This window comes from Ornithorhynchus anatinus, chromosome 1 (assembly GCF_004115215.2).
Source record: "Ornithorhynchus anatinus isolate Pmale09 chromosome 1, mOrnAna1.pri.v4, whole genome shotgun sequence".
NCBI lineage: Eukaryota > Metazoa > Chordata > Mammalia > Monotremata > Ornithorhynchidae > Ornithorhynchus > Ornithorhynchus anatinus.
Genome location: NC_041728.1, coordinates 71014935 through 71032923, shown reverse-complemented (window position 1 = coordinate 71032923; position 17989 = coordinate 71014935). Strand labels below are relative to the sequence as shown.

Below are 17989 nucleotides of genomic sequence, written 5' to 3'. Positions count from 1 at the left end.
GGGAGCCCCATGTGGGGCCTGATTATCTCGTATCTACCCGAGCACTTAGTACAATGCTTGGCATATAGTTAGTGCTTAACAAATACCACACATATTATTGTTATTATTATTATTATTAGATACATTCCCTGCCCACAGCTACAGCCTAGAAAATAAATTACAGGTAGAATAGTAGTAATAGTATTAGCAGCAGTAATAATCTTGTCTTATCTTATGCTATCGAGTCATCTCCAAAGTCACGGACACATCTCTGCCAGAACGCTCCACCTCCATCGCAATTGTTCCGGTAGTGTATCCAGAGAGTTTTCTTCATAAAAATACAGAAGTGGTTTTCCATCGCCTCCTTCTTCATAGTCTATCTGAGCCTCCCTCCTCGACTCTCTCCCATTCCACAGCTGCCTAGTACGGGTGAGTTTCAACCTGTAGCAGATTGCCTTCCACTCACTAGCCACTGCCCAAGCTGGGAATGGAACAGATAGGCCTCTGCTTGACTCTCCCTCCTGTAGTCAAGACGGGTAGAGTACTGGAAACTCTCCAGTTGTGATCCTGAGAGGTTAGCAGTAATAGTAGCAGTAGTAATAAGCAGTGGCTGTGGGCAGAGCTCTGTAGCAAACAAGGATACATATATAAACCCTTCCTCCTTCCTCCCTTCCTCCTCTCTCTCCTTCCTTTCCCTTCCCTTCCCTTCCTCCTCTCTCGCCCCGCTCCAGTCTATTCTTCACTCCGCTGCCCGGCTCCTCTTCCTGCAGAAACGATCTGGGCATGTCACTCCCCTTCTTAAACAACTCCAGTGGTTGCCTATCAACCTCCGCTCCAAACAAAAACTCCTCACTCTAGGCTTCAAGGCTCTCCATCACCTTGCCCCTTCCTACCTCTCCTCCCTTCTTTCTACCACCCACCCCGCACGCTCCGCTCCTCTGCCGCCCACCTCCTCGCCGTCCCTCGGTCTCGCCTATCCCGCCGTCGACCCCTGGGTCACGTCCTCCCGCGGTCCTGGAACGCCCTCCCTCCTCACCTCCGCCAAACTGATTCTCTTTCCCTCTTCAAAACCCTACTTAAAACTCACCTCCTCCAAGAGGCGTTCCCAGACTGAGCTCCTCTTCTCCCTCTACTCCCTCTGCCATCCCCCCTTTACCTCTCCGCAGCTAAACCCTCTTTTTCCCCTTTTCCCTCTGCTCCTCCACCTCTCCCTTCCCATCCCCACAGCACTGTACTCGTCCGCTCAACTGTATATATTTTCGTTACCCTATTTATTCTGTTAATGAATTGTACATCGCCTCGATTCTATTTAGTTGCCATTGTTTTTACGAGATGTTCTTCCCCTTGACTCTATTTATTGCCATTGTTCTTGTCTGTCCGTCTCCCCCGATTAGACTGTAAGCCCGTCAAACGGCAGGGACTGTCTCTATCTGTTGCCGACTTGTTCATCCCAAGCGCTTAGTACAGTGCTCTGCACATAGTAAGCGCTCAATAAATACTATTGAATGAATGAATGAATATAAACAGTGCTTGGCACATAGTAAGCGCCTAACAAATACCATAATTATTATATAAATGCCCTAAGGGTGGGGATGAATGACTAGCAAAGTACTTGGGGGCCTGAATACAAGTGCCTAGGTGACTCAGAAGGGAGAAGAATAAGGTGGGAGATGAGAGAGAGGATAGCCAGGGAGGCTCTTGGAGGAGATGTGATTTTAGGAAGGCTTTGGAGGTGGGGAGAGTGACCAACTAGCAGATATGAAGCGGGAAAGGGTTCTAGGCTGGAGGGAGGACGTGAGCAAGTTGTCAGGAGTGAGAGAGGTGAGATCGAAGTACAGTGAGTAGGTTGGTGTTAGGAGAGCAAAGTGTGCAGGCTGCATCCTAGTGGGAAAGGAATGAGGTTCTCCTCCCTGTACCAGGATGTCGTGGGATAAAATGTGCTATAGTACAATAATAATAATGGTATTTGTTAAGCACTTACTATGTTCATTCAATAGTATTGAATGTACTATGCACATACTATGTACATGTACATTGAACAGTACTATGTGCCAAGCACTGCTCTAAGCACTGGGATAAATATAAGGTAATCAAGTTGGACACCGTCCCTTGTCCCACGTGGGGCTCACAGTTTCAATCCCCATTATACAGATGAGGTAACTGAGGCCCAGAGAAGTTGTGACTTGTCCAAGGTCACATAGCAGACAAATGGCAGGACTCTTAGTACAGTGGCAAATGCTTAATACAGTTCCAAGTGCTTAGTACAGTGCTCTGCACACAGTAAGTATTCAATAAATAAATTGATAAAGCAAACGGGACCCTACACTGGTCTCTGTGACAGTAAACTCACCGTGGGCAGGGAACGTATCTGCCAACTCTGTTGAAGTGTACTCTCCCGAGCGCTTAGTACAGTGTTCTGCACATCGTAAGGACTTAAAAAATATCATCGATGATGGGAAATCAAAGCGCTTCATGCTTATTGAGCAGCTATTGTTCCTCGGGTTACAATTCTTCCTGCTAAAATCTGGATTTAAGCGTTTCTCCATTCAGCTTTGGGTGGAGTGCCCCCTAGTGCAACATAATATTGTTGCAGCTCCAATCCCGGCCCTTCTCTCACTTAATTCTATTTATTGAGCGCTTACTGTGTGCAAACCACTGGACTAAGCGCTTGGGAGAGTACAGTATTAAGAGACACATGGGATCTCCCGAAATCACAAGACAGGGCAGGGCTTGAAATGTAAATAGAACAGAAAAAAGGAAATCCTCTTGGAGAGGCGATGATTAGTCATAAGTGAGACTGGGCAACATTATTGTTATATTTATTAAATGTTTACTGCGTGCCAACCAAGCGTGGTCTTAATTATTAATAATAGTATTAATAATGATTGGGGAATTTGTTGAGCTCTTAAGGAAGGAAGTGACATGTCCTGAACGTTTCTGTAGAAAGATGATCCGGGCAGTGGAGTGAAGTATGGACTGGAGTGGGGAGAGGCAGGAGGATGGGAGGTCAGCAAGAAGGCTGATGCAGTAATCTAGGCAGGATAGGATGAGTGATTGTATTAACATGGTAGCAGTTTGGATGGAGAGGAAAGGGAGGATCTTAGCAATGTTGTGAAGGTGAGAACAATAAGATTTGGTGGTGAATTGGATATGTGGGTTGAATGAGAGAGAGGAGTTAAGGATGGCACCAAGGTTACAGGCTTGTGAGACAGGAAGGATGGTAGTGTCATCTACAGTGACAGAAAAGTCAGGGAGAGAATAGGGTTTTAGAGGAAAGATAAAGCTCTCTGTTTTGGACATGTTAAGTATGAGGTGGCAGGAGGACATCCAAGTAGAGATGTCTTGAAGGCAGGAGTAGACATGAGCCTGGAGAGAGGGAGATCGGGGAGAAGATATGGATTTAGGTATTATCCACATAGAGATGGCAGTTGAAGCCGTGTGAGCAAATGAGTTCTCCAAGGGAATGAGTGTAGATGAAAAATAGAAGGGGACCAAGAACTAAACGCTGGGGGACCTCCACAGTTAGGGGGTGAGAGGCAGAGGAGGAGCCCATGAAGGAGACTGAGAATGAAAGGCCAGAGTAATAAGAGAAAAGCTAGGAGAGGACAGAGTCAGGGAAGCCAAGGTTGGATAACATGTTGAGGAGAAGGGTGTTGTCCACAGTGTTAAAGGCAGCTGAGAGGTCAAGGAGGATTAGGATGGAGTGGAAGCCATTGAATTTGGCAAGAAGAAGATCATTTATGACCTTTGAGTGGGCAGTTTCAGTGGAGCGAAGGGGACAGAAGCCAGATTGGAGGGGGTCCAGGAGAGAATTGGAGGAGAGGAATTTGAGACAACGGCTGTAGTCAATGCTCAAAGACTTTGGAATAGTAGGAAGGACATGGGGTTATAACTGGAGGGAGGTGTGGGGTCAAGGGAGAGTTTTTTTAGGATGGGAGAGAGATGGGTATGTTTGAAGATAGTGGAGAAGAAGCCACTGAAGGTACATTTCCTCCAAGAAGCCTTCCCTGACTAAGCCCTCCTCTCGTCTTCTCAGGCTTCCTTTCTGCACTGCTCTTACTTGCTCCTTCATTCATCCCCCTTCTCATCCCCACAGCACGTATGTATATATCTGTATATATCTGTAATTTATATATCTATTTATTTATATTAATGTCTGTCTCCCCCTCTAGACTGTGAGCTCAGTGAGAGAGGAAATGTGTCTGTTGTTATATTATACTCTTCCAAGTACTTAGTTCAGTGCTTTGCACACAGTAAGCACTCAATAAATACCATTGAATAAATGAATGAATATGTACACAGTAAGTGCTCAATAAATACAATTGAATGAATATAATAAAAATTGAGTGGATACAATCCCTGTCCCACATGGGGCTCACAGTCTCTATTTTACAGATGAGGAATCTGAGAAATAGAGAAGATAAGTGACTTGCCAAAAGTCACACAACAGGCAAGTGATAGAGGCTGGATTTGAACTCAGGTCTTCTGACTACCAGGTCTGTGTTCTTTCCACTGAGGTCACATTGTGTAGCAGCTAGAAGTTGAAGACCTGCCAGCTGCCATCAGTGGTGAAGGTTTTTGAATTAAGATGCTCATCATCATCATCATTATCATCAGTGGTATTGATAGAGTGCTTATTGTGTGCAGAACATTGTACTAAGAGCTTCAGAGAGTACAATATAGTATAGTTGGCAGACGTGTTCCCCGCCCACAGGAAGCTTACAATCTAGAGAGGGAGACACATTAATAAGAATAAATAAATTATATAATTTATAGGTAGGTACATAAATGCTGTGGGGTTGAGGATGGGACGAATATCAAATGCCCAAAGGTCACAGATCCAAGTGCATAAATGATACAAAAAGGAGAGAGAGAGCCTGGGGAAAAGAGGGCTTAATTGGGGAAGGTTTCTTGGAGAAGTTGTGACCTTAATAAGGTTTTGAAGGTGAGAAGGGTGGTGGTCTGATTGGTCTGGACGGGGAGGGAGTTCCAAGTGAGACAGAAGACATGGGAAAGGGGTTGGTGGAGAGATAGAGATCGGGACGCAGCACGTAAGCTGGTGCTAGAGGATTGAAGTGTGTGGGCTGGACCGGAGGTGGATGGGCAACCACTGGTGGTTCTGGAGGAATGGAAAGACATGGACTGAAAGTTTTTGTAGAAAAATGATCTGTGAGGCTGAGTGAGGTATGGATTGGAGTGGGGAGAGACAGAGGCAGGGAGGTCAGCGAGGAAGCAGAGGCAATAGTCAAGGCCAGTTAGGATGGTAGCAGTTTGGTTGAAGAGGAAAGGGCAGATTTTAGCAATGTTTGGAAGGAAGATCCCACAGGATTTCTGTGACAGATTGAATATGTGAGTTAAATGAAAAAGATGAGTTGATGACTAACACCAAAGTAATGGGCTTGGAATATAAGGAGGATAGTGGTACTGTTTATAGTGATGGGAAAGACAATGGGAGAGAAGGTTTTGGGAGGAAAGATAAGTTCTTTTTTGGACATATTTATTTTGAGGTGTCAGAGGGATATCCAGGTAGAGATGTACTGAAGTCAGGAGGAACTGTGAGGATGCCGAGAAAGAGGAAGTTCAGGGCTGGAGATGAAGATTTGGGAATTATCTGCACAGAAATGGTAGTAGAAGCCATGGGAGAGAATTGAGAATCAGTGTGGCCTAGCAGATAGAGCATGGGCCTGGGAGTCAAGCAGACAAATGGCAAAGCAGGAATTAGAACCCAGATCCTTCTGACTCCCAGGCCTGTGTTTTATCCACTATCAGTGGTGTCCTCACAGATGGTGGTTTCTGGGGAGTCAATGGGGCAGAAACCAGATTGGAGAGGATCAATTAGAGGAGAGGAAGTGGAAGCAGTGAGAAGCAATGTAGCCTAGTGGATAGAGCATGGGCTGGGAGTCAGAAGGACCTGGATTCTAATGCCAGCTCCACCACTTATCTGCTGTTTTTCCTTGGGCAAGTCACTTATTTCTCTGTGCTTCAGTTACCTCATCTGTAAAATGAGGAGTAAGGCTGTGAGCCCCATATAGGACAGAAACTGTGTCCAACTCAATTACCTTGTGAGACTGTGAGCCCTATTTAACCTAGCACTTAGAACAGTGCCTGGCACATTATAAGCATTTAATAAATACCACTTAAAAAGTAAAGAAAGGAGTAGTGGGGGTAGACAACTCTCTCAAGGAATTTGGAGAGGAATTGTAGGAGGGAGATGTGGCAATAACTGGAGGGAGCTCTGGGGTCAAGGAGGGGCTTTTTTAAGATAGGGGCTATGTAAGCATGTTTGAAAGCAGCAGAGAAAAAGTTTTGGAAAATGCTCCTTGGATATTGCAGGAGGTCGATGGGACCAGTTGGAATTCCCGAATCAACAAGGGTTACTGAGAAGCCCTCCTGACTGGGAATTCAGTGAAGAACAGCTTAAACCATTGGACTGACAACAACACATATAGGAGAAATTCCCAGTGCTTTAAACTACAAGAAGGGAAATCAAACAACCCATCTTTTGCTTTCTGCCACTTGGCATTGATTCAACCACTTGTTAAGCCCCAGCCTTCCCAGCTAAACCCAGGGACTAAAATACCTCAATCTGGCATTCTTTACTCCTGGCCCCAAGATAGCACATGGAAATTAGATTCCTTCACTGAGTTACAATGAATCCAGAGCAGACAGAATGAGCTCTTTTTTTTTCCCCAGAAATGAAAATTTAAGGCTTGAAAATTAGCTTCTGGTGCTAAGCATTCACTCTCTGTCCCTATTTCAGGTCTGGAAACTCACTGATTCAGAACACTTGATGGGCTCACCACTTCTGTTGTGAAAAGGCTATCAGGCACCCGAGATCTGATTTAGCTTCAGGGGAATGCTTTTTAACCATTCAACTACTGTGAAGTTTCCATTTAGTTTTACTTTTGTTGGCCTGTTTACTGAGGGTGGTATAATTAATTTTTGTTCACAGCTGCATTGTGACTATGGGTTAGAGATACTGAGAATTATTAAAAGTAGTTTTAATAATAGTTGTAGTAGGAATAGTAATGTTTATTCAACACCCACTGAGCACAATGCACTGAACTGAACTGAACTGCACTGAATGCAGAGAAGCAGCGTGGCTCAGTGGAAAGAGCACAGGCTTGGGAGTCAGAGGTCATGAGTTTGAATCCTGGCTCTGCCACTTGTCAGCTGTGTGACTGTGGGCAAGTCACTTCACTTCTCTGTGCCTCAGTTCCCTCATCTGTAAAATGGGGATTAACTGTGAGCCTCACGTGGGACAACCTGATTCCCCTGTATCTACCCCAGAGTTTAGAACAGTGCTTGGCACATAGTAAGCGCTTAACAAATACCAACATTAACTTGGGAAAGTACAACAGAAATGAAAGACTCATTCCCTTCCCACAAAGAGTTCTCAGTCTAATGGGGAAGACAGTCAGACAGGAACAGATATGCAGTAGAGTGCATTTTTTAATGGTATTTATAAATGCTTACTAGGCACCAGGCTCTATACTAACCATTCATTCATTCAATAGTATTTATTGAGCGCTTACTATGTGCAGAGCACTGTACTAAGCGCTTGGGATGAACAAGTCAGCAACAGATAGAGACAGTCCCTGCCGTTTGACGGGCTTACAGTCTAATCGGGGGAGACGGACAGACAAGAACAATGGCACTAAACAGCGTCAAGGGGAAGAACATCTCGTAAAAACAATGGCAACTAAATAGAATCAAGGCGATGTACAATTCATTAACAAAATAAATAGGGTAACGAAAATATATACAGTTGAGCGGACAAGTACAGTGCTGTGGGGATGGGAAGGGAGAGGTGGAGGAGCAGAGGGAAAAGGGGAAAATGAGGCTTTAGCTGCGGAGACGTAAAGGGGGGATGGCAGAGGGAGTAGAGGGGGAAGAGGAGCTCAGTCTGGGAACGCCTCTTGGAGGAGGTGATTTTTAAGTAAGGTTTTGAAGAGGGAAAGAGAATCAGTTTGGTGGAGGTGAGGAGGGAGGGCGTTCCAGGACCGCGGGAGGACGTGACCCGGGGGTCGACGGCGGGATGGGCGAGACCGAGGGACGGCGAGGAGGTGGGCGGCAGAGGAGCGGAGCGTGCGGGGTGGGCGGTAGAAAGAGAGAAGGGAGGAGAGGTAGGAAGGGACAAGGTGATGGAGAGCCTTGAAGCCTAGAGTGAGGAGTTTTTGTTTGGAGCGGAGGTCGATAGGCAACCACTGGAGTTGTTTAAGAAGATAACCAATTTGGACATAGCCCTTGTCCCATATATGGCTCCTAATCTTAATGCCCTTTTTGAAGATGAGGTATCCGCGGTTTGGAGAAGTCAAGTGACTTGCTCAAGGTCACACAACAGATAAGTGGCCGATCCGGGATTAGAAGACAGGTCATCCAACTCCCAGACCCCTTCTCTTTTCACTAGGCCATACGGCATCTCCTTAGCATTTGCTAAAATGAACTGTCAGAATGTGTAAATTGTACAAATGTATCTATTTATGCATATAGATGTGGATAATGGGTAAAAATGCATAAGTGCTAGCTGTGGTTATTAGATTGCTATGGCTTGAGGTGTTGAGAATTAACTGGGGAAGCCTTCCTGGAGGAGATGGGATTTTAGTAGAGTTTTGAAGATGAAGAGTGCTGCTTGATTCTGATATCAGGCAGTGAGCTAAACATGTCGGAGTAAATTTAATTTGTCTTTCCCCAGTGGGTTCGACCTCCACTACTAATGATAATTATGGTACTTGTTAAGTGCTTACTATGTGCCTCAAATTCCTCATTTGTAAAATGGGAATTCAAACCCTCTTCTCCCTCCTTCTTGGACAATAAATGCCATGTGGGGCAGGGACTGTGTCTGACGTGATTACCTTAGAATGGTGCTTGCACATAATAAATGCTTTACAAATGCCACAGTTATTATTGAATATACTAAGTGCCTAACAAACATGATAATTATTAAATATTGGGTCACAGACCCTATGTGATCAATCTTTCTGATGGAAACTCCATATTTAGCTTAGCATGGCGTTCCTTACTTTATCCTGCTTCATGGTTGCAGCTGGAGTCCAATCCAGGTGTTTTTGAAGCTCCTTTCCACAACACCCTGTGAGAAGACCGCCCCCCCCCTTCTTATTTGGCAGAATTAGTGCTTCAACTTGAGGGCACACAGCTGATAAATAAATACAGGTTCCCAAGAACACCAAACCTAAGGGGGGACAGGCAGCTCCAATATTCTACTAATCTCGACTAGGGGAGAATCAAAGAGAGGTATGCCCATTCCATTCCTAGCTTGGGCAGTGGCTAGTGAATGGAAAGCAATCTATTATAAGTCAAAATACACCTGTGCTGGGCAATAGCAGTGTGGGAGCAAGTCAAGGACAGAGACTCAAGTTTACTACACAGAAGGAGGCGATGGTAAACCACTTCTGAAGTTTTACCAAGAAAACCCTCTGAATCCACCACCAGAACAATTGCAGATAAAGGTGGGGCTCTCTGGGAGAGATGTGTCCGTGGTGCCGCTGTGGGTCGGAGATGACTTAACGGCATAAGACAAGATTGTTACTGTTGCTACTCCTCATCCTAAACTACTACTACTATTCTACCTGTAATTTATTTTATAGGCTGAGTTTGGGCAGGAAATGTATCTAATAATAATATGTGTGGTGTTTGTTAAGTGCTTACTTATATGCCAGGCAATGGTACTAAATGCTTGGGTAGATACAAAATAAGCAGGCCTCACATGAGGCTCCCAAGAAGCAGTATGGTCTAGTGGAAAGAACACACGTCTGTGCTCAGAGGACCTGGGTTCTAATACCGGCTCTGCCAATTGTCTGCTCCGTGACTTTGGGTAAGGCACTTAATTTCTCTGTGCTTCAGTTTCCTCAACAGGGGACAGAGACTGCATCCAACCTGATAAATATGCATCTACACCAGCGCTTAGAACAGTGCTTGGTGTACTGTAAGGGCCAAACAAATACCATTAAAAAAGTAGGAAGGAGAACAGGTGTTGAATCCCCATTTTGCAGATAAGGGTGAGGCACAGAGAAGTTTAAGAGCCTTGCCCAAGGTCACATAGATAAGAGATGGATCCAGATTAGAACCCAGATCTGCCATCTCCCAGGTCAGGGATCTTTCCACTAAGCCACACTGCTTCCTGGGAGGCCCATGAGGGGCTTGATTATCCCCTAGGCCACGCTTCTTCTCTACCAGCTCTGTTGTATTTTACTCTCCTGAGTGCTAGGTACAGTAGTCTGGATGCCGTAACCATTCAATAAGTACCAGTGATTGGTAGACTGTCTCCCTGACTAGATTGTAAACTTCTTATGGGCAGGGAGCATTTCTACTAATTGTATTTGTACTGTGCACACTGAATTTTGCTCAACCCATGGCATAGTGGATAGACCACGGGCCTGGAAGTCGGAAGGTCATGAGTTCTAATCCTGAATCCACCACTTGTCTGGTATGTGAGCTAGTCACTTCACTTCTCTGTGCCTGTTACCTCATCTGGAAAACGGGGATTGAGCCTGTGACTCCCATGTGGGACAGGGGACTGTGTCCAACCCAATTTGCTTGTATCCCCCCGACCCCAGTGTTTAGTAAAGTGCCTGACACACAGTAAGCGCTTTAACAAATGCCATAATTCTTAAGCACTTTACTTAATGGATAGAGGAAGGATCTGGGTTCTAATCTTGGCTCCGCCACATGTCTATTGTGTGACTTTGGGTGAGTCACTTCACTTCTCTGGGCCTCAGTTACTTCATCTGTAAAATGCGGATTAGAACTGTGAGCCCCAAGTGGAACGGGGACTATGTTCAAACATGTCTCTACCCCAGGGCTTAGAACAATGCTCGATATATAGTAAGCGCTTTATAAATGCCATCATCATCATCTACTCCCACCTACTTCCTGGCTTCAAACCTGCTACATCCTGAACTCTGGCCACCTGGCAGTAGCCATAACAACTTGTTACCCACTCTCCAACCCCCCCAACCACATCTTCTGAAACTCTTCCTTCCTCAACCCCTCCCACAGCCAACCCACCACCATAAACATCCACATCACTGACCTCAATTAATTAATGGAGTTTATTGAGCACTTAACTTTGATCAGAGCATTGTACTAAGGGTTTGGGAAAGTACGATACAATAGAGCTAGTAGATGCAATCCCTGCTTTCAAGGAGTTTATAGTCTACAGGGAGGGGCAGGAATTAAAGTAGATTAGGAGTAGGGAAACAGTAGAATAAAGGAATATTTACTTAAGTATTGGGGGACTGGGTATCAAAGTGCTTAGGGGATTCTATTAATGTCTATTTCCCTCTCTAGACTGCAAGCTCAATGTGGGCAGGGAATGTGTCTATTGTTATTGTACTAGAGCATAATAAAAAGGATTAAATGAATGAATGAAGAGGGGGAGTGGGGAAAGAATTTACTCTGGGAAGATGTCATGGAGGAGATATGATTTTAGGAGGGTTTGGAGGTGGTGAGAGTGTCTGATTTGAAGGGAGAGAAAGTTCCAGGCCAGAGGGAGAATGTGAGAAAAGGGTTGGTAGTGAGACAGGTGAAATTAAGGTACAGAGAGTAGGTTGGTGTAAGAGGAGAGGAGCAGGTGGGTTGGGTTGTAGTAGGAGATCATTGAGGTATGATAGAAAAGAGAGCTGATGGAATGCCTTAAAGCCTTAATGCCAACCTTAAAGCCTTAAAACCAAGCCAATCCAGAGAAGCAGCATGGCTCAATGAAAAGAGCATGGGTTTGGGAGTCAGAGGTCATGGTTTGATCCTGACTCAGCTGTGTGACTGTGAGCAAGTCACTTAACTTCTCTGTGCCTCAGTTCCCTCATCTGTAAAATGGGGATTAAGACTGTGAGCCTCACATGGGACAACCTGATTACCCTGTATCTACCCCAGCGCTTAGAACAGTGTTCAGCACATAGTAAGCACTTAACAAATACCAACATTATTATTAACCCTATGAAGTGGATAGGTAACCAATGGAGGTTTTTGAGGAGTGGAGAGATATGGACTGAACTTTTTGTAGGAAAATCATCCCGGCAGCAGAGTGAAGCATGGACTGGAGAGAGGAAAGGGCAGAGAGATCGGAGAGGAGGCTGCTGCAGTAAACAAGGTGAGAAATGATGAGTGCTTGGATCTGCATGGGAGCAGTTTGGATGGAGAAGATAGGGCAGATTCTACAGATGCAGTGAAGATAGAACTGACAGGATTTCATGACCGATTGAATATATGGGTAGAATGAGAAAGATAGGACAAGGATAATGCCAAGTTTATGGGCCTGTGAGACAGGAAGGATGGTGAGATGCTGGTGATACTGTTCTACAGTAATGGGAAAGTTGGGGAGAGGACAGGGTTTAAGTGGGAAGGTGAGAGTTCTTTTTTTATTCATGTTAAGTTCATTCAATCATTCAATCATATTTATTGAGCGCTTACTGTGTGCAGAGCACTGTACTAAGCGCTTGGAAAACACAATTCGACAACAGATAGAGACAGTCCCTACCTAACAATGGGCTCACAGTCTAGAAAGGGGAGACAGACAACAAAACAAGTAGACAAGCAAATCTCTTCTCTTCCTCCTCCTCTTTTTCCTCCTCTTCTTCCTCTTTTTCATCCTCCTCCTCTTCATCCCTCTCTTCCTTCTCTTCCTCCTTCTCCTGCTCGTCCTCCTCGTCCTGCTCCTCTTCCTCCTTCAGTGGATGGAGCACTGGCCTGGGTGTCAGAAGGACCTGGGTTCTAATCCCGACTCTGCCACGGGTCTGCTGTGTGACCTTGGGCAAGTCATTTCACTTCTCTGGGCCTCAGTTACCTCATCTATAAAATGTGGATGAAGACTCTAAGCCTTATGTGAGACGGGGCATGATTAGTTTGTATCTACCACACTGTTTAGAACAGTGCTTGGCACATAGTAAGCACTTAACAAGTACATAATTCTTATTACAAGGTGGAGGGACCTTTGGGCTGAGTGGCAGGGAAAAGTGCCATCTTGGGTCTCAGGACCCTTGGCCAGGTCAGAGCAAACAACGGGCAGAGCAGCCACCATTTATTCATTCAATCGTATTTACTGAGTGCTTACTGTGTGCAGAGCACAGTACTAAGCACTTGGGAAAGTACCATACAACAACAAATAGTGACATTCCCTGCCTACAGTGAGTGTACAGTCTAGAGGGGGAAGATGGATATCAATACAAATAAATAAAATTATAGGCATACATAAGTGCTGTGAGGCTGGGAAGGGGGAAGAGCAAAAGGAGCAAGTTAGGGTAACATAGAAGGGAGTGGGAGATGAGGAAAAGTAGAGTTTAGTCTGGGAAGGCCTCTTGGAGGAGACGTGCCTTCGATAAGGCTTTGAAGAGGGGAAGAGTAATTGTCTGGTGGATTTGAGGAGGGAGGGCACTCCAGGCCAGAGGCAGGACTTGGGCCAGGGGTCAGCGGTGAGACATTTGAGATGGAGGCCCAGTGAGAAGGTGAGCACCAGAGGAGCGGAGTGTGCGGGCTGGGATGTAGAAGGAGAGAAGCGAGGTGTGATAGGAGGGGCAGAGGTGATGGACAGCTTTAAAGCCAATAGTAAGGTAGCTGAACTTGGCTGGGAGGGAGAGGGAAGGGTAGGGACATTGCCAGCTGACAGTTGCTTGAGTGGAAGAATCGTGCACATTTTAGAGATTCAAGGTGCTTGGAAGAGAGACAAGCCTTTGGTCTTTCCATTTGGCCATGCTGCCTCTCTACTACTGTCTCCCCATCTTGCCCATCCTCTGCTTCCATTTCATCATCCTTGCTCGGTATGGGCAGGGAACATGTCTACTAACTTTGTCATATTGTACTTGTCCAAGTGCTTAGGACAGTGCTCTGCACACAGTAAACACTCAATAAAAACCTTCGATTGACTGATTGTATTAGTTCCAGGGTATCCTACCCAAACTGCTTCCTCTGACAGTGCCTCTGGGTGTTTGCTTTTTTAAATGGTATTTGCTAAGTGCTTACTCTTTTCCAGGCACTGTATTAAGCACTGGAGCAGACACAAGTTTAGCAGGTTGGATGCAGTTCCTGTCCCACACAGGGCTTACAGTCCTAATCCCCATTTTGCAGATGAGGTGACTGAAGCATAGAGAAGGGAAGTGTCTTACCCAGAAGACTAATGGCAGAGCCAGGATAATAGAAATAATAATATTATAAGCGTTTAGGACAGTGCTCTGCATCCAGTAAGCACTCAATAAATATGAATGAATAAATGAGTAATAATAATTATGGTATTTGTTAAGTGTTTACTATATGGCAGGTACTGTACTAAGCACAGGGTGGATACAAGCAAATCAGGTTGGATATAGTCCCTGTCCCACATGGAGCTCACATTCTGAATCCTCATTTTACAGATAAGGTAGTTGAGACCTAGAGTAGTGAAGTGATTTGCCCTAGGTCTTATAGCAGACAAGCGACAGAACCGGGACCAAAACCGAGGTCCTTCTGACTCCCAGGCCTGTGCTCGATCCACTAGGCCACGCTGCCTCTCGGGCATTTCTGCTCTCAGTGTGCCATTCTGTTTCTTCATTTTCTTTAATACATAGCCCATCTCCCTGCTCATTTTGAGATGAGCGTCAGAACCACTGCATCATTTGGCTTGGGCTATACGAAATGGATGACAAACGTCCTACCAAAAAAGTAGTGAGAAAAGCACCTTGGAACAAAAAAATGCTAAATGAATTCAAAATATTATTATTTGTGCCCTCCCTACCCCAAAAACCTTGTTTGGGGTTCAGGGGAAAGACGGTCCTGGGCATCCTGGGTTCTAGAACTGGGGATGAAGGTTTCTGTCAAAAAAACCATTCAAGGTGTTCGGTGAGTGGACAGGTCCAGCAACAATCATGAAAAGAAGATGGCTAATGTTGACAGCAGAGGCTGTCGAGGCAGCTGCCTACTGGGAAATATGATTGATTGCTGTGGCTCAACATTGGACCTAGGCTGTGGTCACTTTGGCTGAGAATGAGACTTGTATGTGGTAAAGAAAGAAGCTGTCACTTAGAGTGTGTGCTTCACCCCCACCCATGCTCACCTCCTAAACTCCAGCCCCCAGTGGGAACATGTGTGGCAGGAATACAGAGGGTCAATGTGGCTCTCCACAAGCTCCCAGCGCAACAATCATTCTGCCTGCACAGGTTCTGGGACCTAAGATTCCCCCGAGCCTCGCCTTCATTCTCCAAAGGACACTTTACCCTTCCATCTCTAGAGGGTAAGCTCCCTGTGGGCAGGGAATGTGTCTGATATATTGTTACATTGTACGCTCCCAAGTGCTTAGTACACTGCTCCAGTGGTTTCCCATCCAACTTCTCATCAAACAAAAACTCCTCACCATTGACTTTAAAGCACTCAGTCACCTCGCCCCTTCCCACCTTACCTTGCTTCTCTCCTTCTACAACCCAGCTCGCGCACTTCACTCCTCTGGTGCTAACCTTCTCACTGTGACTCCATCTCGCCTGCCTCGCTACCCACCCCTTGCCCAGGTCCTACTTCTGGCTTGGAACACCCTCCCTCCACAAATCTAACCAACAGTTACTCTCCCCAGCATCACAGCTTTATTGATGGCACATCTCCTCCAGGAGGCCTTCCATGACTAAGCCACCCCTTTATTCTTCTCCCACTCCCTTCTGCATTGCTCTGACTTACTCTCTCTGCTCTTCCCCCCTTCCACCAGCCCCATAGCATTTATGTACATATCTGTAATTTTTTTATGTTAATATCTGTCTCCCCTACTCTAGACTATAAGCTCCTTGTGGGCAGAGAAAGTGTCTGTTTATTGTTGCATTGTACTTTCCCAAGTGCTTAGTATTGTGCTCTGCACACAGTAAGTGCTCAATAAATACAACTGAATGAATTGAATGAATGAATGAATGAATGTTCTACACACAGTAGCACTCAACAAGTATGAGTGATTGATTGATTTATTCCCCACCTCTGATGCCAGTGACCTGGCAAGGGGATCTTGACATGAGCAGCCTAGCAGAAAGAGCATGGATCTGGGAGTCGGGATCTAGGTTCTAATCCTGGCTCTGCCACTTGCCTGCTGTGTGACCTTGAGCAAGTCACTAAACTGCTCTATCCCTCTCTATCCTCATCTGTATAATGGGGATTCAATATCTGCTTATCCCTTCCCCTTAGACCGGGAGCCCTGTCTGGGACAGGGACTGTGTCCACCTGAACATCTTTTATCTACCACAGTGCATTAAAAAAAAATAGTATCAAGTGTTTACTATGTGCCAGGTACTGTATTAAATGCTGGGGTAGATACAAACTAATCAGGTTGGGCACAGTCCCTGTCCCTCATAGGACTCACAATCTAAATTTCCATTATTATTATTATTATTAGCTTCTCTTATGAGTCAAGCCTCTGCTTTTCAATGGTTACTTCCGAACAAGGTGACTTTAAAGGAAGTCTAGGAGCTGAGAAGGTTTTTCTTTGAGGTTAACTTTGGGAGCTTGTTTATTTCTGCTAAAAGCTGCTTGTTTATTTCTGCTAGAAAGAAAATGAAACAAAAGATTGAGGGTTTTTCCTCCTTTTTGAAGGGACCACGCTCCTCACACAAGGTTAGTACAAATTCAGCTTCCTTCTAAATCACTCTGAGACCTTCTGGGTGCTCTGTGCAGACGTCTGTTTTCAGCTCAATGACATTCTCTGCAGCGACGCTGTCTGTTTCCTTTCCCTTCTCAAGTTTGCATTTTAAAATCTCTTTCCTAGCTGAAGCATACTGCTTTTCATCCTCCGGATGGAGTTTGCCAGTGACAGTTTTACAAAACTGACTCAGATGGGAGCAAGTTAGCCATTCCTTTATTTAAATCTGCATAATCTCCCTATTTTTCTTGCCTCTGTGGAAATAAAAGAAACAAACACAGACGCTCACTGTTGACTTGTTAATTTATCCTACAGAGCCTCAGTTTCTCCAGACTTTCACTAGGTAGAGTTTCTGAATTTTACCTTGTCTTTAGAAAAGGAAATTTCCACTCCTTGTCACCAAATCCTAGTTTGGACCCTGCTGTGTGGCCAAGCAATATTGATAAGGGATTATTGCTTTTTTCCAAGGGTCTCCATTAGGGCTGGCATTAGAAGTGGTAGGGGAGTGGTGGTGTGGTGGAGGTAGAGGAGGTCTATCTGGGTGCATATATATGACAGTCTCCCTCTCAACACACCCCAGAAACCAACAGACATCCAGCCAGCCTCATGTTGTTCTGTAATAATGGTAACAATAATGATAACAGTTCTTAAATTAGAAGCAGTATGGCCTAGTGGAAAGAGCATGGGCGTGGAAGTCAGAGGACTGGCCCACCACTTGTCTGTTGTGTGACCTTGGGCAAGTCACTTAACTTCTCAATGCCTCAATTCCCTCATCTGCAAATTGAGGATTCAATACCTGTTCTCCCTTCTACTTAGATTGCGACTCCTATGTGAGACCTGATTACCCTGTATCTACATTTAGTCCAGCACTTTTCCTTTGGGAAAAGGAAAAGAATAGGAATGACTGTTGGATTTTTGTTCTTTTCAAAACTCACAAGGTTGTCCCTGAGCGGTGCCCCAAGGGAAGATGGGATGTGAAGGAAGATAGGAAGGAAATGGAGAAATGACAGGGAGGGGCAGGCAGTGAACAATGTGATAATGGCTCTTAGAACAGTGCTTGGCTTAACAAATACCATAATGATAATAATAATAGGAACCTTTGTCAGGTGCAGAAGAGAGGACAGTGCTGCTAAGAGCATCAGCAATGTCTTCATTCATTCATTAGTATTTATTGAGCGCTTACTATGTGCAGAGCACTGTACTAAGCACTTGGAATGTACAGTTCAGCCACAGATAGAGACAACTGCTGCCCGATAACGGGCTCACAGTCTACACCGGGGAGACAGCAAAGCAAAACAGAGCAAAACAAAAACAAGACATCTTCAAGATAAATAGAATCGGGGGATGTACACCTCATTAACAAAATAATAGGGTAATAAATAATATATACAAACGAGCACAGTGCTGAGGGGAGGG

General features: G+C 45.2%; 1 non-coding gene across 1 annotated transcript; it reads right to left on the bottom strand.

Moving 5' to 3' along the window:
* Positions 1-418: 418 nt before the first annotated feature.
* Positions 419-556, bottom strand: LOC114816961. The gene has a single exon (XR_003764778.1). It is a non-coding gene; the product is annotated as a small nucleolar RNA SNORA7 (small nucleolar RNA).
* Positions 557-17989: the final 17433 nt, after the last annotated feature.